Source organism: Lactuca sativa, chromosome 1 (genome assembly GCF_002870075.4).
Source record: "Lactuca sativa cultivar Salinas chromosome 1, Lsat_Salinas_v11, whole genome shotgun sequence".
Lineage (NCBI taxonomy): Eukaryota > Viridiplantae > Streptophyta > Magnoliopsida > Asterales > Asteraceae > Lactuca > Lactuca sativa.
The window spans coordinates 207,951,999-207,976,221 of record NC_056623.2 but is presented as its reverse complement, the minus strand read 5'-3'; the positions used below and the strand labels follow the sequence as shown (position 1 = coordinate 207,976,221).

The 24,223-nt window shown below is 40.5% G+C and overlaps 1 pseudogene; it reads left to right on the top strand.

The window, feature by feature from the left end:
• Positions 1–13,081: 13,081 nt before the first annotated feature.
• LOC122195230 (uncharacterized) overlaps positions 13,082–24,223 on the top strand; it is a 37,597-nt pseudogene continuing 26,455 nt past the window's right edge.

The window sequence follows — 24,223 nt, the reverse complement described above, 5'->3', positions numbered from 1 at the left end:
AAACAAGGGGGAGAAAAAGTGAATATGTCTCAACCACCTCCTACATCAACAGCAACACATACAACCGAACCTCCTCCAGTAGGCCAAGCCTCCGGTTCTGGTGTAAAAGATAAGGGTAAGAATATTGTTGAGGAGAGCGATGAAGATGATAAGGAGACTATTGCCGACCTTTTGAAGCGACAAGGTCGAGATAAAGAGGCTGACATCAGTGCTCGTGTGGCTAGAGAGGCTGAAGAAGCCGAAAGAAGACAGAAAGAAGACCACGACCTTCTCGAGAGTAGGAAAACTCTTTTTCCTCCTTGGACCCTTGAGAAGCTGATTATAGAAGCCATCGAAACACCAAGTATCTTGTGGCTAGAACCTATGATCTCTTTAGATTGTTCTAACACTGTCGACTCTCAGTTCGATATGCCACTGACCCGAAAGGCGTTTGTTTTTCATGCCTTTGACAACATTGCTGAGTTCCCCCATCCTCATCCACAGGTTGATCGGGACTTAGTTGAATTTTATCTGAGGGCAGCTCAACCTCAATACCAAACTTGGAGCGCTCAGAAAATCATCAATGTTCGGGTCCTAAAGCCGTTCAGGGAAGGCAACTTCACCAACGTTTGGTTCAAGGTACTACAGGGATCTGCCAAGGCCGAAAATGCCATCTCACTTACAGATCTGCCCAACCTTAATCCCCATGACTGGATAATCTTGCACAACATTCTTCTTACAAACGAAGTTGAATATGGTCCGATCATTGACCACTTTAAGAGGATGCTTGTATGCTATGTCATGGAAGTTGCTCTGATGGATCAGGAGATAGCGAGCGTATTCAAGAAGAAGCCTACCATATCTCCTGTTGGCTCTGCCAGTGATCTCAACATGATGCAGATGGGGAAGATTGACCCAAAGAGAAACTCCGTCATGTTTACCAGGAACGAAGGGCAGAAATGTCTTTTCACCTTGGTAGACAAACATCTCTACACCACTGCCTGTTTGGAACACGTTTTAGGGATCATCCATCGATGCAAGCAGAACACAGCGGATGATATCAAGTACTTTGATGATATGATTCAATGGTACATTCGCTTCAGACAGACAATCCTTGCACTTATCACACGTCTGTTTGATATAGTATAGAAGGCTCCTGCTGCTGGCCCAAGCAAGAAGAAAAAGTAGTGTCGCTCCAAATTGACGCAAAGGGGGAGATTGTTAGGGTCAGTATAGTGTTGCGTCTATTAGGCTCGTTAGCTACTCCATGTTTATCTCCGGTATGGGCCTGTCCATCCGTGAGTTTTGTTGGGTTTAATATAAATAGATGCTTGCATGCATTCTAGAACGAGATGATTAGAGAATTGATTAGAAAAGTATTGTTCAGCAATATCATCGTTCTTATTTTGTAACCATAGAATCCTCAATAGTGGAAGTTGTTAGTCGAGCTCTGCTGAGGATCGAGTAATCTAATCATTCAACACATTTTGATTCACACTTGTGTTTTGTTTACTGTTTTACTTTCATCACTTACCTGCTACAAAGATCTAATCGATCAAAGAGTTAATTCATAACTCATCAGGATGTGTGAAAGGTCACTAGGGTCAAGCAAAAGTGATGACTTGGTTCCTGGTACAGATCCACCTGTAAGAGGGATATGTGGAAGGCCACTAGGGTCAGGCAAAGAGGATGGCCTACTACCCGACGGAGGACCACCCAGAAAAAGGTTACGTGCTAGGCCTTTATCTGACATGTTGCGTTTATAGAACAAAAATAGTCATATGTGTTTGATAATAATGAAAAATAACAAATAGACTAGCGTATATAAACCATATTATAAATAAAAAATAAAATGTGATAACAAAAATATTAAAGTGTATACACCATGTAACATAAAAAAACTAATATTCGTGCTCATCTGGATCAGAGTAGTCAAAATAAACTGGTTCGTCTCTATCCTCTTCATTTGTATCATCTTCTTGGTTTTCCGTGTCAGAACCCTCACTCTTATTGGAAGATATTTCCTCAAAGTTAGTTCTATTTGAGGCTAGGTTCAAACTTTCACTAACATTTACTTCATTCGATAACTCAAACCGCTCATCAAGATGAAAGAATCCATTTGCTTCTACGCTTCCATCAAGCGCAACTTCTGTTTCAGATTCGGTGACTTCATATACCCCTCTTGGTTTTGTCTTGAAAACCGCACAAAGATGTTTTGTTTCCTTTGTCACTGTAGGATATGGTGTATAAAATACTTGTTCCGCTTGTGATGCCAAACAAAACGGGTCATTAGTTTGAATAGGAGACTTAGGTTTAACACCAACCAATTTATTATTGTTAACTACTACACCACGAATATGATCAAGCCAAGTGCATTTGAATACTACAACAGTCGAGTGCCCAATGCCATGATATTCAATCTTTAGGATCTCATCAAATAAGTTGGTTAGGTTTATAAGAGTTGCGTTATTGGGCCTAATGCTTTTGTCTATATTGTATACCCGGTTTGGGCCTGTCCAACCATGGATTATTATTAGGGTTAGCTTATATATAGTGAATGCATGTATAGCCTTAGAAGAAGAACACTTTTCATTAATTGTTGCATTGTAACCCTTGACACCTCTATAGTCGAAGTTCTTAATCGAGCTCTTCTGAGGTGTTGAATATTAATCATTCGACATCGTTTGATCCATTATTGTGTTCTTTGCTTCATTATTATTTATTATCTGTTTAGAATATATCGATCTTATTAGCATATTATTCCCATCAATTGGTATCAGAGCAGGAGACTACGTAATTATTACACATCTCTTCTGTTAGAAGAATCCTTTAAGGTTTCCGCTTTCATCGAATATATAGAAGTCATATTCTTCTAGTAGACGGTGTCTCTTGTGTTTGATAAAACCCTAAGTTCATCTTTACAAGTCTGATTCTAGTAGATATTACAAGAACCTTATCATGTCTCACGACGACTCTCAATCCAATCCCATCAACATCTCCAATAGAATTGGATCCACTACTAGGATTCCCATTATTTATACGCAAGATTATAAAGTGTGCATGCACCACTTCGAAGACTATGTTGTTGGATCTGAAGATAATGGCTATCTTATCTGGGAGGCGATAACATTGGGTCTCTTCGTTCACTCTGGAACGAATAGAACAGTCAAGACTCAAAAGGAGTACAATCAACTCTTGATAGACATAGAAAAGATCCCTCAAGATGAGAAAGGCAAGGTGCTATGTAATTTTAAATCCATGAGAATGATCAGATTCGCTTTGCAAGATGACACCTTTCGTCTAGTAATCCCTTGCACCACTGCGAAAGAAATCAGGGATAGGCTAAAAGAATTATATTTTACTGATCATGATCTAGTGAACTCTATTCAAACGTTGTTGCTCTCTGAGTTCAGTGCTTTTGAACAAAAACCCGAGGAGAAACTCATTCAAGCATTCGATCGATTCAACCACTTGCTAGTAAGACGATCAAACATGGAATTGGAAGGGAAGTGATCAAACAAAAAGTTACATTCATGAATGGGTTAAGACCCGAATGGATGGTTGTGGTCTCAACTGTAACGCCTGTGTTTTTGGGCCTGTCATTAATGTTGATATAATAGTCTAGGTTAACCTTTGTAACCCGTTTTGAAATAATAGAAGTGTATTATTTGACTATTATGTGTTTTGTGCTTAATTGCATAATTATGTGGTTGGATTAATTAAGAATAAAAATAAGCGTCAAAATTTAAGTGTAAAATAAACTTGATATCTTTGGATAATGTTGTAGTAGTTGAAACGAGGTTTCCGAATATATAAAGAACGCCCAAATCTAACTTCGTATGAGGAAGTTACGATTTTTTGAAGTTTCGACTTAGCGGTATGCAACCTGAAATACTCGATTTGAGATCCAGCGGTTTTTAGCCAAAACAATCTAAACGAGAATCGAATATCTCGTTGTTGGTATCGAAGTGATGAAAAGTTAGGCGAGAACGGACGTCAAACGAAGAAGTTATGAATTTATAACGAAGTTTTTCTGCCCCGGCCTATTAAAAATAAATAATAAAAATAAAATCAAAATTAGCCGACGGAGTCTAAATGAATGTTGTATAGCGTAGTATCACCTTCGCGTGGATATAAAGAACGTCGAAAACGGAGTTCGTATGAAGAAGATATGAATTTCCGAAGTTTATTAAATAATTTGTATTTAAATTTAATTGGAAAATCCGGCATTATCCGAAGAGGAGTCATCGGACTCATCCGAAGTACGCCCCACGTACTCGTGTACGCCCCGCGTACAGCGAGGAATGTCGACACTCGCACTCGAGCACTTCGGATACGTAAGCAATGACGATTCTGAGGTAGTACGTTCCGCGTACTCCGAGGCTCCAGCCTCCTATAAATAGAATGCGAGGGCAGCCGAGTCCTTTGCTATTTTTCTCTCTTCTCTCTCCCATTTTGCATCAACTTGCGTGCCAAAAAATAACCCGAAGCCCCGGTATTATTCTCGAGCCCCGAAGCAAGTCCTGAGATCCCGAGAAGTGCGATTCCCGAGCCGAAGCTCTACCCGCGAGAAGTTCGATTTTTGTAGAGATCTTCCAGATCTGCTGAGGATTACTACTTCTACAAGCCGTAGTGCTGTCTGATCGTCTTCTGATCAAGTGAGTGTATACTACCTTTCATAAACACGATAATAATACAAGTATGGTTTGAGTGTATTAAGTATATTGTGGTTTATACGTGTGAGTGTGTAGTTACATTCTTCTAACGTATAATTATGAAGTATTTTATACGAAATACGTGTTTTGTGTATAATTTTGTTATTATGTGCGTGAATGTATATTCATTCTCTTCTATCTCATAGATCTGATTTACTTTCTATGAAATACGTGTTGTGTGAGTGTGCCTCATCTGTTATGTGGAATATGTATTGAATGAAAATGATATATAGGTTTTAAACTATGTATGAAAATATATATTTTTATCTACTAATATGTTGGGTAGAACATGGGTAGATAGTTGGTGTGTAATAAACAGATGAGAGACCTCGATGTTGTTGTTGTTGTTGATCTAGTTATTCAGCGGAGTATGGATAACGACCACGGACTCTTTCTAGACAGTCCTGTGGAGCACTAGCAGGTTCATAACCTGTAGGTGTTGTGAACGATGTGTTCACCGGTGTACTCTATCCCCCTTATGGTTGCTTTTAGGATATCTATTGTTGAGGAAACCCCTTAGCAGTAATGTCCGTCCCGATGAAAATCCTAGATTAGGTCCCTTGAGATAGATGTTATTTTAGGGACGTAAAGTGAGGATAACGGGAATGGGTAATCGGGATAGTGATTGGTTGGTGAAATTAAATATAATTTATTTATTGTGGGTTAAAAACCCTATATGCTCACCAGGCTCCCAAGCCTGACCCAATCAGTTTTATTTGTATTACAGGAAGTGGCGCAAGGGCGTAAGTTGGATGAATCATCGAGTTGTTTTGTTTACAAGTCTATATATGTATATACTTGTTGAATGACTTGTAATGTTATCGTTTATGCTTTATGGTCTGTATCGGAACATGACATCCCGAGTTTTGATTATATAATGAAAATGCATCTCTTGATGAAATGCTGTGATAAATATTATTTTATCATGTTTTGTTTTGGGAACAAATTCCGCAACAATTTTAAATCAAAAGGATTTACTCTGAAATTATTTTAAAAAGCATAAATGAAATCGGTCTTTTCTGGCCGAGATTTTGGGGATGTCACAGTTGGTATCAGAGCATTAGTTTAAGCGAACTAGGAATTTGTAGGATTTCTAGACTTAAACTTAGAATGCTAAGTGAAGTTTTGAGATGTATGTTTGTTATGTTTTAGACATGAGCACTAGTTGATTTTAGGAAAGTTGCCTAAAATGCTTTTATGTGCTAAATGTTATATGTTGCCATATATGATATTACTTGTTCGGATCTACGGTCTGTTGCCGACCGGATCTGGAAACCTTATGTGTGTAGGATTCTAAGTGTATGCCTACGTTATTAGAACTAGCATGTAAACGTTTTGGAGTAATAAGGATGATTTGAATATCTATCGTGAATGAAGATCTAAATTTCACCTTATTCGGTGTGTAGATAAAAAATGGTGAGAACAAGGAGTGGCGTTGGAAACGCAGATGAAAATAGGAATCAACCGCCAATGATTGAGCAAATACCTGTTGTAGCAGCAGCACCCGAACCAATAACAATGGCTGGGGTGCAAGCCATGATTCGGGCTATGTTAGCCGAACAAAGGGATGAGATGCGACAGATGTTGCATAATAATAGGGACGAACCTATTATACCTATTGAGGAACCCGAATTGATTCCTGAGCAATCGAAGGAAGGGAACAATAGTCGCATTATGAGTCAAGCTGGGACTCAAGGAGAATGAAGGAACGATCCGGAAAGGAGAAACAACAAGGATGGGCGAATGTACAAGAACTTCTTGGGCGCCAAGCCGCCAAGTCTTTCTGGGAGCCCAAAGCCTGTTCAGATAATGGATTGGATCTTCGAAATGGAGATGGTATTTGAAAGTTGCGACTGTAGCAACAAACAGAAGACTGTCTTTGCAGTTAGACAACTGAAGACTGGAGTCTTGAGTTGGTGGAAGTTGTTGGCGGATACTATGCCACGAGGGGAAGCCCTGAAAATGTCATGGGAGGAGTTCTTGGGACAACTAAGGGTGCAGTATTGTTCGAAGATAGACCTGATTGATCTGAACAATGAGTTCCAAAACTTGAAGAAGGGGAGGATGAGCATAGATGACTATGCTACTGCATTCACTAAGAAAATGAAGTTATTTCCGTACCTAGTGCCAACGGAACTCTCCAAGATTGAGAGGTTTGCTAATGGACTGCCTGCCGACTTTGGTCCGACGGTCAAAATGGCAACTACTCTGAAAATGGCTGTTCGTGCAGCTAAGAATGTGGAGGCCCAGCAGAAGGAAAAGGGTCTGGAAAGGATAGATATTGGTGAAAAGAGGAAGTTCGATGGAACTTCGGGATCCAATAAGAAAAACAAGTTCTCGAAGTCTGGTTCGAGAGGAGGAGGAGGTGAAGCGAAATGGTGCGACAAATGTAAGAAGAAGCATCATGGGAAATGTGAGGTAGTGGCCACGTGCTACCAATGTGGAAAGCCAGGGCACTATGCCAATGAATGTACCCTCTCTAAGAAGGTTTGCTATGGTTGTGGTAAGGAGGGACACATGTCGAGGGACTGCCCGAAGAAGAAGGAGGCAGCTAGACCCAACATTCCGCCAATGCCGAAGGTGAGAGCATTCCAGATGACACTGGAAGCTGCTAAAGATGAAGCTGATGTCGCTTCAGGTACCTTTCTCGTTAACAATTTGTCTGCCCAAATTTTATTTGATTCTGGAGCCAACTACTCCTTTATATCGCATGAATTTGGTAGAAAGCTAGCTTTGCCTGTTGTTAGACTAGATAATGCCTTATTAGTCGAAGTTGCTAGTGGCAAGTTTGTACCTGTTAGCCATCCTATGGAAAACATCTTAATTGATCTGAATGGGAATAAGTTCCACAAGGAATTATTGCCTATAGAACTTAACGGTTTCGACATCGTTCTGGTAATGGATTCGCTTAGCGCCAATGATGCCGAAATTTTATGCAAGAAGAAAATAGTCAAAGTAAACCCTCCTGGGAAAGAGTCGTTTATGGTGTATGTCGATAAATGCAGAGTAAATTCTGGAATCATTTCATTGATGAAAGCCAGAAAGTGTTTGGCTAAAGGATGTACGTCGTATCTAGCATTCGTGATAGATGCTAAGAAGGAGAAAAAGGCGATGCAGAGCATTCCGGTTGTGTGTGATTATCCCAAAGTATTTCCCGAAGATCTTCCTGGATTACCGCCTGATTGACAAGTGGAATTCCGTATTGACTTGTTGCCAGGAACAACGCCAATTGCAAAAGCACCTTATTGATTAGCACCGACGGAGATGAAGGAGCTCATGATGCAACTTCAGGAGTTATTGGACAAGGGTTTCATTAGACCTAGTTCATCATCCTGGGGAGCTCCGCTGTTATTTGTGAAGAAGAAAGATGGAAGTATGAGAATGTGCATTGATTACCGAGAGCTGAATAAGGCAACAATAAAGAATAGATATCCGTTGCCGAGGATTGATGACCTGTTCGATCAACTACAAGGTTCATGTTATTTTTCAAAGATCGACCTAAGGTCAGGATATCATCAGCTGAAAGTAAGAGAGCAGGATATAGAGAAGACTGCATTCAGAACCCGATATGGACACTACGAGTTTTTGGTTATGTCCTTTGGACTAACCAATGCTCCGGCAGCATTCATGGATTTAATGAACAGAGTTTGTAATCCGTTCCTAGATAAATCTGTGATAGTGTTCATAGATGACATTCTGATTTATTCAAAAAGCCAAGAGGAGCATGGCAGACACTTGCAAGAAGTGTTAGAAGTCTTGAAGAAGGAGAAGCTGTATGCTAAGTTCTCCAAATATGATTTTTGGATTCGTGAAGTCCAATTCTTGGGTCACGTGGTCAACCAAGAAGGGATAATGGTTGATCCAGCGAAGATCGAAGCTGTGATCAAGTGGGAACAACCGAAAAGTCCCACGGAGATCCGAAGCTTTTTGGGATTAGCCAGATATTACCGAAGGTTTATCCAAGGTTTTTCTTCGATCGCTAGTCCATTAACAGCTTTGACCCACAAAGGAGCTACTTATGCTTGGAGTTATAAGCATAAAGAAGCATTCGAGAAGCTAAAGAAGAAGCTATGCGAGGCACCGATACTTTCTCTACCCGATGGAGTTGAAGACTTCGCTGTTTATAGCGATGCGTCTGGGGTTGGATTGGGTTGTGTTTTGACCCAAAGAGAAAAGGTGATAGCATATGTGTCTCGACAGCTGAAGGAGCATGAAAAGAACTACCCGACTCATGATTTGGAGTTAGCAGCGGTAGTTTTCGCTCTGAAGATATGGAGGCATTACCTCTATGGCACGAAGTGCAAAATTTTCACTGATCATAAGAGTCTCCAATATCTCTTGAATAAAAAAGAATTGAATATGAGGCAATGACGCTGGCTAGAGTTACTCAAGGACTACGACTGTGAGATACTTTACCATCCCGGTAAAGCTAATGTTGTTGCTGATGCTCTCAGTCGGAAAGTCAATCTTGAAAGGAAAAGGCCAAGAGCGTTGAGAATTGAAGTTGTCTCGACTATTTTGGAAAGTATAAAGAAAGCTCAAAGAGAAGCTTCTGAGAAGAATGATCGAAAGGAGGAACGTTTGGGAAAAACGTTGGTGTTTGGTGTAAACAGTCATGGACTGAAGGTGTTCCAAGATCAGATTTGGATACCTAAGACAGGAGGAGTCAGAGATCTTCTGATGGAAGAAGCTCACAAAACCATGTACTCGATTCATCCCAGTAGCACTAAAATGTATAGGGACCTGAAACCCTACTACTGGTGGTCGACGATGAAGCTTGATGTTGCAAAGTATGTGGCTGAGTGTGTGACTTGTGCGACAGTCAAGACACAATATCAAAAACCATACGGGAGTTTAGAACCTTTGCCTGTGCCTATGGGTAAGTGGGAAGACATTGCTATGGATTTTGTCACTAAACTGCCCAGAACAAAAAATGGTCACGACATGATTTGGGTGGTCGTTGATCGATTCACTAAGAGTGCGCATTTCATAGCAGCCAAGGAGAAATGGTCTTTGGAGAAGCTTGCAAATTCTTACGTGAAGGAAATTGTGAGGCTTCACGGTGTTCCGCTAACGATTGTGTCAGATCGTGATAGCCTTTTCACCTCGAGGTTTTGGAAAAGTCTACAAGAGGAATTGGGTACCAAGTTGTGTTTAAGTACAGCTTACCATCCGCAGACTGATGGTCAGAGTGAAAGAACGATACAAACACTTAAAGATATGCTGAGAGCATGTACCTTGGAATTCCTAGGTAATAGGGATGAACACTTACCTTTGGTAGAATTTTCCTACAATAATTGTTTCCACTCGAGCATTAAGATGGCACATTACCAAGCTTTGTATGGACAGAAGTGTCGTACGCCGTCTTGTTGGCTTGAGGCTGGGGAAAAGCAGTTTATGGGACCAGAGATAGTCTATCAAACTGCTGGAAAGTTGAAAATAATTAGGGAAAGAATGTTAGCTGCTCAGGATCGTCAAAAGAGCTATGCTGACAAAAAGCGAAGACCGATGACTTTTGAAGTTGGAGATTCGGTTTTGCTTAAAGTCTCGCCGTGGAAGGGACTTATAAGATTTGGTAAAAGGGGAAAGTTGAGTCCAAGGTTTATTGGACCGTTTAAAGTTCTTTAGAGGATTGGGAACCAAGCTTACAAGCTCAAACTACCAGAAGTACTGAATGGAATTCTTAACACTTTTCATGTGTGTTATTTGAGGAAGTTCACGGGGGAAGTTCCCGACATGATTCCACTTTCGGAGTCGAGAATCGATGAGAACAAAAGGTTGATTGAAGAACCAGAGGCAATCGTTGACCGAAAGACTAAGAAGTTGCGACGCAAGATGGTCGAGTTAGTGCTTGTCCGATGGAAACATACGAATGGGCCGAATCTCACCTGGGAGACGGAGAGTGACATGATGGGTCGCTATCCGCAGTTGTTTGTTGATGTATGATTCTGGGGACGGAATCATTCTAAGGTGGAGAGAATTGTAATGCTGTGTTTCTGGGCCTGTCATTAATGTTGATATAATAGTCTAGGTTAACCTTTGTAACCCGTTTTGAAATAATAGAAGTGTATTATTTGAGTATTATGTGTTTTGTGCTTAATTTCTTAATTATGTGGTTGGATTAATTAAGAATAAAAATAAGCGTCAAAATTTAAGTGTAAAATAAACTTGATATCTTTGGATAATGTTGTAGTAGTTGAAACGAGGTTTCCGAATATATAAAGAACGCCCAAATCTAACTTCGTATGAGGAAGTTACGATTTTCTGAAGTTTCGACTTAGCGGTATGCAGCCTGAAATACTCGATTTGAGATCGAGCGGTTTTTAGCCGAAACAATATAAACGAGAATCGAAGATCTCGTTGTTGGTATCGAAGTGATGAAAAGTTAGGCGAGAACGGACGTCAAACGAAGAAGTTATGAATTTATAACGAAGTTTTTCTGTCCCGACCTATTAAAAATAAATAATAAAAATAAATTCAAAATTAGCCAACGGAGTCTAAACGAAAGTTGTAGAGCCTAGTCTCACCTTCGCGTGGATATAAAGAACGTCGAAAACGGAGTTCGTATGAAGAAAATATGAATTTCCAAAGTTTATTAAATAATTTGTATTTAAATTTAATTGGAAAATCCGGCATTATCCGAAGAGGAGTCATCGGACTCATCCGAAGTACGCCCCGCATACTCGTGTACGCCCTGTGTACATCGAGGAATGTCGACACTCGCACTCGAGCACGTCGGATACGTAAGCAATGACGATTCTGAGGTAGTACGCCCCGCGTACTCTGAGGCTCCAGCCTCCTATAAATAGGATGTGAGGGCAGCTGACTCCTTTGCTATTTTTCTCTCTTCTCTCTCCTATTTTGCATCGATTTGTGTGCCAGAAATACCACGAAGCCCCGGTATTATTCTCGAGCCCCGAAGCAGGGCCCGAGATCCCGAAGATCCCGAGAAGTGCGATTCCCAAGCCGAAGCTCTGCCCGCGAGAAGTTCGATTTTTGTAGAGATCTTCCAGATCTGCTGAGGATTACTACTTCTAAAAGCCGTAGTGCTGTCTGATCGTCTTCTGATCAAGTGAGTGTATACTACCTTTCATAAACACGATAATAATACAAGTATGGTTTGAGTGTATTAAGTATATTGTGGTTTATACGTGTGAGTGTGTAGTTACTATCTTCTAACGCATAATTATGAAGTATTTTATACGAAATACGTGTTATGTGTATAATTTTGTTGTTATGTGCGTGAATGTATATTAATTCTCTTCTATCTCATAGATCTCATTTACTTTCTATGAAATACGTGTTGTGTGAGTGTGCCTCATCTGTTATGTGGAATATGTATTGAATGAAAATGATATACATGTTTTAAACTATGTATGAAAATATATATTTTTATCTACTAATATGTTGGGTAGAACATGGGTAGATAGTTGGTGTGTAATAAACAGATGAGAGGCCTCGATGTTGTTGTTGTTGTTGATCTAGTTATTTAGCGGAGTATGGATAACGACCACGGACTCTTTCTAGACAGTCCTGTGAAACGCTAGCAGGTTCATAACCTGTAGGTGTTGTGAACGATGTGTTCACCGGTGTACTCTATCCCCCTCATGGTTTCTTTTAGGATATCTATTGTTGAGGAAACCCCTTAGCAGTAATGTCCGTCCCGATGAAAATCCTAGATTAGGTCCCTTGAGATAGATGTTATTTTAGGGACGTAAAGTGAGGATAACGGGAATGGGTAATCGGGATAGTGATTGGTTGGTGAAATTAAATATAATTTATTTATTGTGGGTTGAAAACCCTATATGCTCACCAGGCTCCCAAGCCTGACCCAGTCAGTTTTATTTGTATTACAGGAAGTGGCGCAAGGGCGTAAGATGGATGAATCATCGAGTTATTTTGTTTACATGTATGTATATGTATATACTTGTTGAATGACTTTTAATGTTATCGTTTATGTTTTATGGTCTGTATCGGAACATGACATCCCGAGTTTTGATTATATAATGAAAATGCTTCTCTTGATGAAATGCTTTGATAAATATTATTTTATCATGTTTTGTTTTGGGAACAAATTCCACAACACTTTTAAATCAAAAGGATTTACTCTAAAATTATTTTAAAAAGCATAAATGAAATCGGTCTTTTCTGGCCGAGATTTTGGGGATGTCACATCAACTGTGAAGGCACACGAGCAATTTAAAAACTATTCACTGGCGAAGCTGGTTGGACTCCTCAAATTGCATGAAAATGTGGTGTCAAAGGAAGCGAAGGTAGTTTTGGGTGTGGGATCCTTGGCTCTTCTCTCTAAGGGAAAGAGCATGACCGGTGAAGAAGAGGAATCAGATATGTCAGAATGTGATTTAACTAGTGAATAATATGCAATGATGGTTATAAACCCAAAGAAGTTTGCTCGTAAAAAGTTCCCAGTCAATAAGAACCGAAACTGGCAAGGGAGCTACAGCTCAGAGAAAGCAAAAGAGGAAACCAAGAACACTTCTCAAAAGGACAACGAAAAGAAGGAGAGCAAACTTGCAGGAGACTCTGGGTACGATTACAACTACTGTCACGGAAAGAACCATTTTGCCAACGATTGCATGCTAAGAAAAATGGCCAAGAAGAAGGATGGTGAAGATGACGAAGTGTACTACATGCGTAAGTTGGAGGAGATAAAGAAGACGAAAGCAACTAACAGTCCTATGAATGCTTTGATTGTGCAGGAGAACGTTGATGATGATGAGTTCGGTGGAGTAGAGGTCTGGTCTACAGACTCTGAAGATGAAGAAGTACGTAGACCTACGCATGGAAAAGCATTTGTGGTGAAAGATTACCTTACTGAGTCAGCCGAAAGATGCTTGATGGTGACAACTAGAGTGTCAAGGATGAGGGGATATACAATCGTAGGTGAGAACGATGATGTGAGGCTGATGGAAGACAAATGCTTCGCTGCCAAGCTAGTGAGTGAAAGGATCAATGACTGCGATCAGTTGATCAAGAAGGTACAATCCATCCTTGAATTGCATAAAATACCAGTTACAAACTATGAAAAATAATTAAACGAATTAAAATTCAAGTTTTCTAAATTAAGTGGAAGTCTAATGCAACTTGAAATTTTGATAATAACTTTGAAATTGGTTTACCATAATCATTACCACATCAAAAACATGTTTTATTAGTCCAGAATAGTTTAAGGTAATGATTCTAGACCAATTCCGACCTTAAAACTCGAAGATATGCTATCGGGGTCCAACTCGTCGAGTGCATGAACCAACTTGACGAGTTGGATGATCTTACACATGGACTCGTTGAGTCCCTTAAAGGACTCGTCGAGTCCACTTCCCAGACAACAAAAAAACTTTGATTTTCAGCCTTAAAGAGCAAGTAGCATCAAGTATAGTTGAAAACAGCCCTAGGCTATGTTTTATCAGCCTTAAAGAGCAAGTAACACTCCTATGTTGTACTCCTATGGTGTACATGCAATCCTATAAACCTTGGATCTATGTTTTATCTATTATGCATGCAAATATTTGATATTCCAAGGTTTTAATCCTAACTACCATAGTATGAATCAACTATCCTACAATTCCTAGTTCGATGACATACCTTTTGATGAGCTTAAAGTCTTGAACTTTAAGAGCTTAGCCCCAATAGTGTGGAAGCCTCAAGTGGAATCACAAATCACCAAAAATATCTTGGAAACTTGAGAGAATAGTAAGCATACTAGAAATGACCCAGTCTTGTTTACACACACACTGGTGTCATTTCATGTGCCAAGGACTCCTTTCTATAGTGTGGTGGACTAGGGTTACATTCATGTAAACCCTAATACACATGACCTTTCATTTCCATAGGATCCATGGGTTAAAAACTCCATGGACTATCCATGCAAGCTTAGCCCAACCTAAATGAATTGGCCCACCCTATATAAATATAAGAGTCCGTATTTAATTAGTTACCTTTTGATCACTAAATTAATTCTAAATTTATTCTTGATCAATACTAATTAAATAATATGATTCCATATTAATATATTAGAACTTATAATATATTAATATAAATCATAAACATACTATTCTCAAATGGCTATCCATATAAATTGTTCTGCTGAAGTGATACCCAAATGGACCATGCTATTCTCGGGTTGAATCCATACCAATAATAGTTATGGGCTTATACATCTAATCCAACACTTCAACACCTACACGTATTTGCCTCAATGGATCATCACAAAATACCATAAAACAAATTGAAAACTAGGATACAGATTCATCCTATATTCATGTAACACCCCATTTATTAAATAAATAAATAGAAGCCCTAAAATCAATAATTATATATCAAGGGTTCGTCTCGAAGAGTTAACTGTCACAGTTTTAGAAGTTGGGGGTTAAAAGTGTAAATTCTGCGATTTATTTCATAAAGATTTTTAGAAGACAGAGGGTGCTTGGTATCATTTGTACCTAATATGAAAGGATTTATTGAAGTAAGGGCTAAAGGTTAACTTCTAGACCTAAGCTGAAAAGGTTCTATAGAGGGAGGGGTTGCATGGTAAAATGTTGGACTTAATTTGAAGGGATTTTAGATGGCTGGTATTAAAAAGGTTAAATATTGATTCATTTTGAAAAAAAAGGTAAGGGAGGGACCAAAGATGTTATTATGGAAATAATTTCATGGGGCTCGGGGTATATAAACCCGTCTCCCCGGTGAAACCCTAATCCTAGGAACTATGTTGCAGCCGTGACCACTATATACCCCCTTCGTCTTCGGCGTCGTTACCACCCAACTCCAACCTATTTCCGATCAGCAAACAATGGCAAGCAACTACGGGTTGGCCGCCACCATCACTTCCTCAACTTCCAACGCACACCACCATCGTTGTTGAGCTCGTCGCTGCCTCCTAGCCGTTGTCTAAGTTGCAAACCACCGAATGCGCCACCTCTGTGCTACTGATGATGGAAGGATTGATGAACCTGTGGTTGGACATCGGGGCAGAAGAGGTTGAGGAGACGACACGATGTTCCTGCCAGCAAATACATTTCTGGCTATGGTTTCATTGACACCGAACCACTGAAGCCACTTGATGATTCTGCTGAGGATCGAACACCGTGAACATGTTCAGCCATTCCATTGAAGACCAAGATAGTCATTGCTGCTGTGACCACCTTCCAACTCCATCCGTAGCCGATAACATTGATTGTGGGTGCTGCTATAGCTGTCGGTCCACCGTACGCCACCATGAGGTAGGTAGTCATGTTAATTCTCGATCAAGAGGCGTGTTTTGTGTGTGTGTTGTATGTGGTTTCGTTTGGCCGGAAAACTGATAAAAGGATACCACCACCACCGTGAGGTGGTGGTTGCCACCATGTGCCACCATTGGCCACCACAAGGGTGGTTGTATATGTGTTTAGCTTAGTGTGTGTGTGTAATTGGGATTTTGCTTTGTATGTTGTAATTTGTAACGGAATAGTCAAAGAAAAACTCAAACCACCACAGTGAGGTGCTGGCTGTCGCCTCCTGCCGTCACCGGCCGCCGTGTCGAGTACCATTGTGCTTTGCAAGTGTTTGGATTAGTTTTGGGATACTTGGACTCGATTGGACTAGAACCCTAACAACCACCGTGAGGTGATGGCCGCCGCCGTGATTCGCCATTGACCACCACTACACGAGGTGGTAGTAGGTCGTGTGTGACTTATAAAACCCAAATGGATCTAAGGGCTTAGTTTTAGGCCTAAAAGGCTAGTATTGGGTTGAAAGCCCTAATTAGGGTTTAGAAAAACCCTAATTTTGGATATTTGGATTATGGGTTGTCGGGATCCACATTTTTGGATGATCGGATTGAGATTACGTATCAAGCCCGACCACACTACATGATTGACCCAATTGATTGATGGACTTAATGCATTAAGTCCTTGATGGGTTAAGTAAGAAACACCTAACCCTAATTGTCATTTTATGTGAAAATCCTAATTTCACCTGGGCCTTAAGTTAGGCCTCTCTATTGGGCTTTTGTAGTTTGGCTATTAATGGGCCATCCAAAAACAAGCATATGGAGTAGAATAATTTAATAGGCTTTAAGGTAAGGCCTATGTAAGAGGTTTGGGCCCAATTTTCATAGGTGGGTCATAATTGGGCCTTCATGATTATGAGTTATTGGGCTATTAGAAATGTCAAATGTTTCGACTGGACTAAATGGTAGGGCCACAAAATAAGTCCATGTAAAGGTTTGCGCCTAATTTGGAAAATTGGGCCATATGTTGGGCTTTGACTCCTACTTGAATTTTGGGCCTTTGGATTGGGCCTTGGGCTTGAATCAAGCTAAGATAGAGGTAAAGCAGTCTTTTACCCCAAGCATGGACTTATGGGTATATTTTGGGACCCAATTGTTGATTGGCTGTTATTTTGATGATTGACTGTTCAAGAACCTGTCAACCATCAACAAGAGTTTTGCCTACGGGTCTTCAGTGTGAGGTGAGCTATCTTCCAGTAGAAGTGGGTCGAAGCCACCAATACCGGCCCACTAGTAGTTGATTACAGTTGAGATGATTTTCGTTGTCATAATTGTCTAGTATGACACAATGTGTTATGTGCTAGTATGCTATGTTTTATGTGATAGTGTTATTAGGAGGGGAATAGTCCCCGTGTTACGGTCGTAAGAACCGAAGGGTAGGTCAGGGACCCTTGATATGCCTGACAGTATGTTTATGATATATTGTTATGTGATAGTGGTAGTAGAGGGGAATAGTCCCTGTGTTACGGTCGTAAGGACCGAAGGGTAGGTCAGACACCCTAGATATAGCTGAAAATATGTTTATGCTATGTTATTATGTTGTAGTAGTAGGGGTGAAATAGTCACCGTAGCTAGTTGAGATAAACCGAAGGGTAGGTAGGCACCCCAAAATTGCCAGAAAGGGTAGGTCGGGCACCCCAGAATGGGCTGACATGGTAGGTCGAGCACCCCATAAATGCTTAACATGGGTAGGTCGGGCACCCCAGAATTGCCTGGCACCGTAGGTCGGGCACCCCAGAATTTCCTGGCAGTATGTGTTCGGTATAGTGTGTGGTATGATGGGGAAACTCACTAAGTTTAATGCTTGCGGTTTTCATTTTTGGTTTCAGGTACTTCGTTTTCAAAGGAAAAGTATCGGCTCGATCGCAATGCCTCACGCTATGTTTTCCGGGCATGGGATTTTTGGTATTACACTCTAATATTATTTTATGACAACGCGTTTTAAAGTCATGAGGGCAGCAGATCCCATAAGAACTCTATAGTTAAGCGTTCTCAGGCGGGAGTAGTACCGGGATGGGTGACCACCTGGGAAGTCCTCGTGCCAAGTGGCCCAAAGCGAACAATATTGTGATACGTGCCAGAATGGGGATGTTACAAATGGTATCAGAGCCTTGGTTTCAGGGATTTGGACATAGTTTCGGGTGTGTCTGGACTCAAAATATGGAATTGGTATGAAAAGTTTTCAAAAGTAAAATCATTTTATAAGAATAAGTTTGAAAATAGTAAAGAATTTGAAAAGAACAAGGTGTGTGATGTGTGCAATCAGTTGAGCTCAAGTAAGTTTTCCCCAAGATACCCATAGATGTCATGATATGAAATGTTATGTTATGATTAGGAGTAGTGCATGCTAGATTAGGGCTAAGGATCTAGGAAGGATTCCTTATATACCTATTGTATGTGCTTGTAGACTTGCATGCTAGTACTAATCAGTTAGTGATAGGAGGGCTTGTTTAGGTTATGCCTAATTGTATGAGCCTTTGAATTGCATATATAGATTCCTAATTAGAAGATAGAACACTTTTATTGGATTATGATGGTTATATTTTCCATTGTCTGAATGATGTTTGCTTTGTGCTTTGTGGGATTCTTAGTGATATGAGTTAGCTACTAAGTGAAATAGGTTTTATAGAGGGAGGGGCTGCTTGGTAAAATGTTGGACTTAATTTGAAGGGATTTTAGATGCAATGGGTTAAAAAGGTAAAATATGGATTCATTTTGAAAGAAAAAGGGAAGCAAGGGACCAAAGATGTTGTTATGGAGAGAAGTTTATCGGGCTCGGGGTATATAAATATGTCACCCCGGTGAAGCCCTAACCCTAGAAACTATGTTGTAGCAGCCACCACCTTATACCCCCCCCCCCCTTCGTCTCTGGCAATGTTACCACCCAACTCCAACCCGTTTCGGATCAGAAAACGATGACAAGCAACCACGAGATGGACGCTACCCTCACTTCCTCAACTTCCAGGGCACACCACCATCGTTGTTAAGTTCGTCTCCGCCTCCTAGCCGTTGTCTAACCTGCGAACCACTGACTGCGCCACCTCAGTGCCACTGATGATGGAAGGATTAATGAAATGGTGGTTCGACGACAGGGCAAAAGAGGCTGGAGAGACGATGCGATGTTGCTGTCGGCGAAGACGTTTCTGGCTATCCTTTCTTTGACACCGAACCGCTGAATCCACTGGACGATTCTACTGGGGATCGAACACCGTGAAAATGTGTTTGTCGTTCCATTGAAGACCAATATAGTCGCCGTTGTTGTGACCGCCTTCCAGCTCCATCCGCCGCCGATAACATTGATTATGGGCGCTGCTGTAGCTGTCGGTTCACCGTACGCCACCATGAGGTAGGTAGTCGTGTTAATTCTCGAGCAAAAGGCGTGTTTTGTGTGTTGTTGTATGTGGTTTCGTTTCGCCAAAAAATTGACAAAAGGCCACCACCACCACCGTGAGGTGGTGGCTGCCACCATGTGCCATTGTCGGCCACCATAAGGGTGGTTGTATGTGTGTTTAGCTTAGTGTGTGTGTGTGTAATTGGGATTTTGCTTTGTATGTCGTAATCTATAACGGAATTATCAAAGAAAAACTCAAACCACCACCGTGAGATGTTGGCTGCCGCCACCGGCCGCCATGTCGGGTGGCGGTGTGCTTTGCATGTTTTTGGATTACTTTTCGGATGCTTGGACTCGATTAAACTAAAACCCTAACCACCACTTTGAGGTGGTATCTGCCGCCATGATCCGCCATTGATCACCACTACCCGAGGTGGTAGTGGGTGGTGCCTAACTTATGAAACCCTAATGGGCCCAATGAAACCCTTATGGATCTAAGGGCTTAGTTTTGGTCCTAAAGGGCTAGTATTAGTTTGAAAACCCTAATTAAGGTTTAGAAAACCCTAATTTTTGATATATGGATTATGGGTTTTCGGGACCCGCATTTTTGGATGACCGGATTGAGATTACGTTGTAAGCCCGACCACGCTACATGATTGACCCAATAGATTGATGGACTTAATGGATTAAGTCCTTAATTGGTTAAGTAAACAACACCTAACCCCATTCGTCATTTTATGTGAAAACCCTAATTTCACTTGGGCCTTATGTTGGGCCTCTCTATTGGGCTTTGGTGATTGGGCTATTAATGGGCCAACCAAAAAAAAGCATATGGACTAGAATAATTTAATAGGCTTTAGGGTAAGACCTATGTAAGGGGTTTGGGCCCAATTTGGAAAATTGGGCCATATATTGGGCTTTGACTCATAGTTTACCTTTGGGCCTTTGGATTGGGCCTTGGGCTCTAATCAAGTAAAGATAGGGGTAAATCAGTTTTTTACCCCAAGCATGGACTTATGGGTATATGTTGGGACCCAATTACTGAATTGAGTGTTATTTTAATGATTGACAGTTCGAGAACCTGTCATCCAAAAACTAGAGTCTTGTTTACGGGACTTCAGCAGTGTGAGGTGAGTTACCTTCCAGTAGAAGTGGGTCGAAGGCACCAATGTCGGCCCATTAGTAGTTGATTATAATTGACATGATTGTCTTTGTGATAATTGTCTGGTATATGTTTTGTGCTAGTATGTTATGTTTTATGTGATAGTGGTAATAGGAGGGGAATTGTCCCCGTGTTACGGCCGTAAGGAACAAAGGGTAGGTCAGGCACCCCAGGTATGCCTGAAAGTATGTTTATGATAAGTTGTTATGTGATAGTGGTAGTAGGAGGGGAATAGTCCATGTGTCATGGTCGTAAGGACCGAATGATAGGTCAGGCTCCCTAGATATGCCTGACAGTATGTTTATGCTATGTTATTATGTGGTAGTAGTAGGGGTGAAATAGTCCCCGTAGCCAGTTGAGATAAATCAGAGGGTAGGTCGGGTACCCCAGAATGGCCTGATAGGTTAGGTCGAGCACCCCATAAATGCTTGACATAGGTAGGTCGGGCACACCAGAATTGCCTGGCAGTGTAAGTCAGGCACCCCATAATTGTCTGGCAGTATGTGTTTGGTATAGTGTGTGGTATGACGAAAGAACTCACTAAGCTTCTGAAGGGTTTTGAGCATTCTAACACTCCTATGGTGTAAATGCAACCCTAGAAGCCTTGGATCTATTTTTTCTCTATTATACATGTAAATTTGATTTTTCCAAGGTTCTCATCCTAACTAGCATATCATGGGGTACTTATAATATAAAAACTAGTAGAATGACTTACCTTTTCTTGTTGTTGATTGCTTGGAGATTTAAGAGCCTTGCACCAATAATGTTGATGCCTAAAGTGGAATAACAAATCACCAAGTCAACTTGGAAGACTTTAGAGAATATGAAGCACTTCTAGAAATTGGCTCACTCTTGTTCTCAGACACTAGTGCGATTTCATGCGCCAAAGACCTCTCTATATAGTATGGTGGATTAGGGTTACCTCCATGTAATCCCTAATACCCATGACCCTTCATTTCCATAGGATCCATGGGTTAAAAACTCCATGGACTATCCATGTAAGGTTAGCCCATCCTAAATGAACATTGGCCCATTATCTCTCTCTCTCTCTCTCTCTCTATATATATATATATATATATATATATATATATATATATATATATATATATATATATATATATATATATATAAGAGTCCATATTTAATTAGTCTCTTTTGATCAATAAATTAATTCCAAATTAATTCTTGATCAATACTAATTAAATAATATGATTTCATATTAATATATTATAACTTATAATATATGAACAAATCATCAACATACTATTCTCACAAGATTATCCATACATATTTTTTCGGTGAAGTGCAACCCAAATGTACCATGCCGGGTTGTGTTAAGTACATACCATGCCGGGTTGTGTTAAGTACATACCATTTATATGACGTTAGGAACCGTTCAGCAATCGTAGCTCTTAAAACTCTGTTTAATCCAATACTCAGAACTTATGAGCACTCATGAATGTTGTAGCGACTCTTGCTATGTCTAACACCTTAGACATCTAAAAGCCGAATTCATGACAGTCTTGATTCATAGCTACTTCCAACATATGACTGACTATGGAGAGTTTGAATAAAGTAATTATTCTGGAAGTCAAAACATGAAAAGTTGAAACAATAGTAAACGAGTGACACAAGATAGCAACACCTTACTTATAAATAAACAACAACTTTTATTTAATCATCAAATGTCAGTTACATTTAGAAAGTTTTAGAGCTATCTAATCTTTAAAACTATTATCGTCCTTCAACCCGATGTGCATCGCATGCTCCAATGCCTAACCCTAGTCAGTCCCTTCGTGAGGGGATCTGTTGGGTTCTCTTCTGACGATATATGCTTTGCCACGAGGAGTCCTTCTTCTATCTTATGTCTTATGAAGTGATATTTTCTGTCGATGTGTCTGGATCTGCCATGATCTCTCGGTTCCTTGGCTAAGGAAACTGCACTATTGTTGTCACTAAAAAATCTCCATAGGCTCCTTTATAGTTGGTACAACTCCAAGGTCTCCGATGAAGTTCCTCAGCCATATCGCATCCTTTCCCACTTCACTCACTGCTATGCACTCTGATTCACATGTTGAATCAGCTACCATCTCCTGCTTGGAACTTTTCCAAGCAATCGCTCTTCCGTGCATGCTAAAGACACAGCCCGACTGAGAGCGGAAATTATCCCTATCTTTCTGGAAGCTAGCATCACTATACCCCACTACTCTCAAGTCATCACTCCCACCAATGGTAAGAATCCAATGCTTAGTCCTTCACAGGTACTTGAGAATGTTCTTTACCATAGTCGAGTGAGCCTTGCCAGGGTTCCCCTAATATCTGATGACCATGCTCAAAGCAAATGCCACATCAGGGAGGGTACAAGTCATAGCATACATGATCGAGCTAACAGCGGAAGCATATGGTAATCGACTCATCTCACCTATCTCAGCCTCTGTACTTGGAAACTAAGCCTTGCTCAATCTAGTGTTATGCTGGATCGGTAAGTCACCTTTCTTGGAATTTTGCATGTTGAACCTTTTCAACACTTTGTCCACATAGGTGCTCTGACTAAGTCCAATTAGTATTTTACTCCTTTCTCTCAATATGCTTATCCCTATGATATAGGTAGCTTCTCTAAGGTCCTTCATAGCGAAACACTTCCTAAGCTAGGATTTAATCTCCTGCAAAGTTGGGATGTCATTTCCTATGAGTAGTATGTCATCCACGTACAATACCAAAAAACTAACTATACTCCCACTAGCTCTGACATATACACAGGACTCATCTTCGCATCTCGAAAAACCAAACTCTTTGACTTTCTCATCAAAACAAAGATTCCAGCTGTGAGATGCTTGTTTCAATCCATAAATGGATTTCTCAAGATTTCACAGTCTATCAGGGTACTTTGCATTGACAAAACCCTCTGGCTGACTCAAGTAAACATCCTCAACCAACTTTCCATTAAGGTAAGAGGTTTTGACATCCATTTGCCATATTTCTTAATCATGAAATGCAGAAATGGCTTCCATAACCCCAATAGCATTAATCTTCGCTACTGGTGAGAAGGTTTCATCATAGTCAACTCCCTGAGTTTGAGTGAAGCCCTTTGCAACCAAATGTGCCATATAATTGTCCACTTTCCCATCCATGTCAGTCTTTTTCTTGAATATCAATTTGCTCCCGACCGTCTTACGACCCGGTACAGTATCAAAAAAGTTACAAACTTGATTGTCATACATGGACTAAATCTCGCTGTCCATAGCCTCTTTCCATTTAGCAGACTCAGGGCCTGCCATGGCTTCCCTATAGTTGTTAGGTTCATCTAAATTTACCAGTGTAGTATCACTGATTGATGTATCACCTTCCGCAATAATATGGAAGCCATTGATGGGTTTTGAGCATTCTAACACTTCCTAAGTGTACATGCAACCCTAATAACCTTGGATCTATGTTTGTCTAATTATCATGCAAAGTTGATTTCCAAGGTTATGATCCTATCTAGCATACATGGGGAACACTTTTAACTTGAATGAAAGATAGAACTACATACCTTGTTGTTGATTTTGATCCTTGAAACCTTGCGAGCTTAGCACCCCAAGTGTGATGCCTCAAATGCTTCACGCAACACCAAATTCTATGTAGTAAACTTGGAGAGAACATATCACACTATAAAAATCGGCTCTAGCCCTCAAGCAGGCACGTATAGCCGATTTTGGGAGAAACATGAGCTTTATATAGTGTTGACACATCTAGGGTTACACCATGAC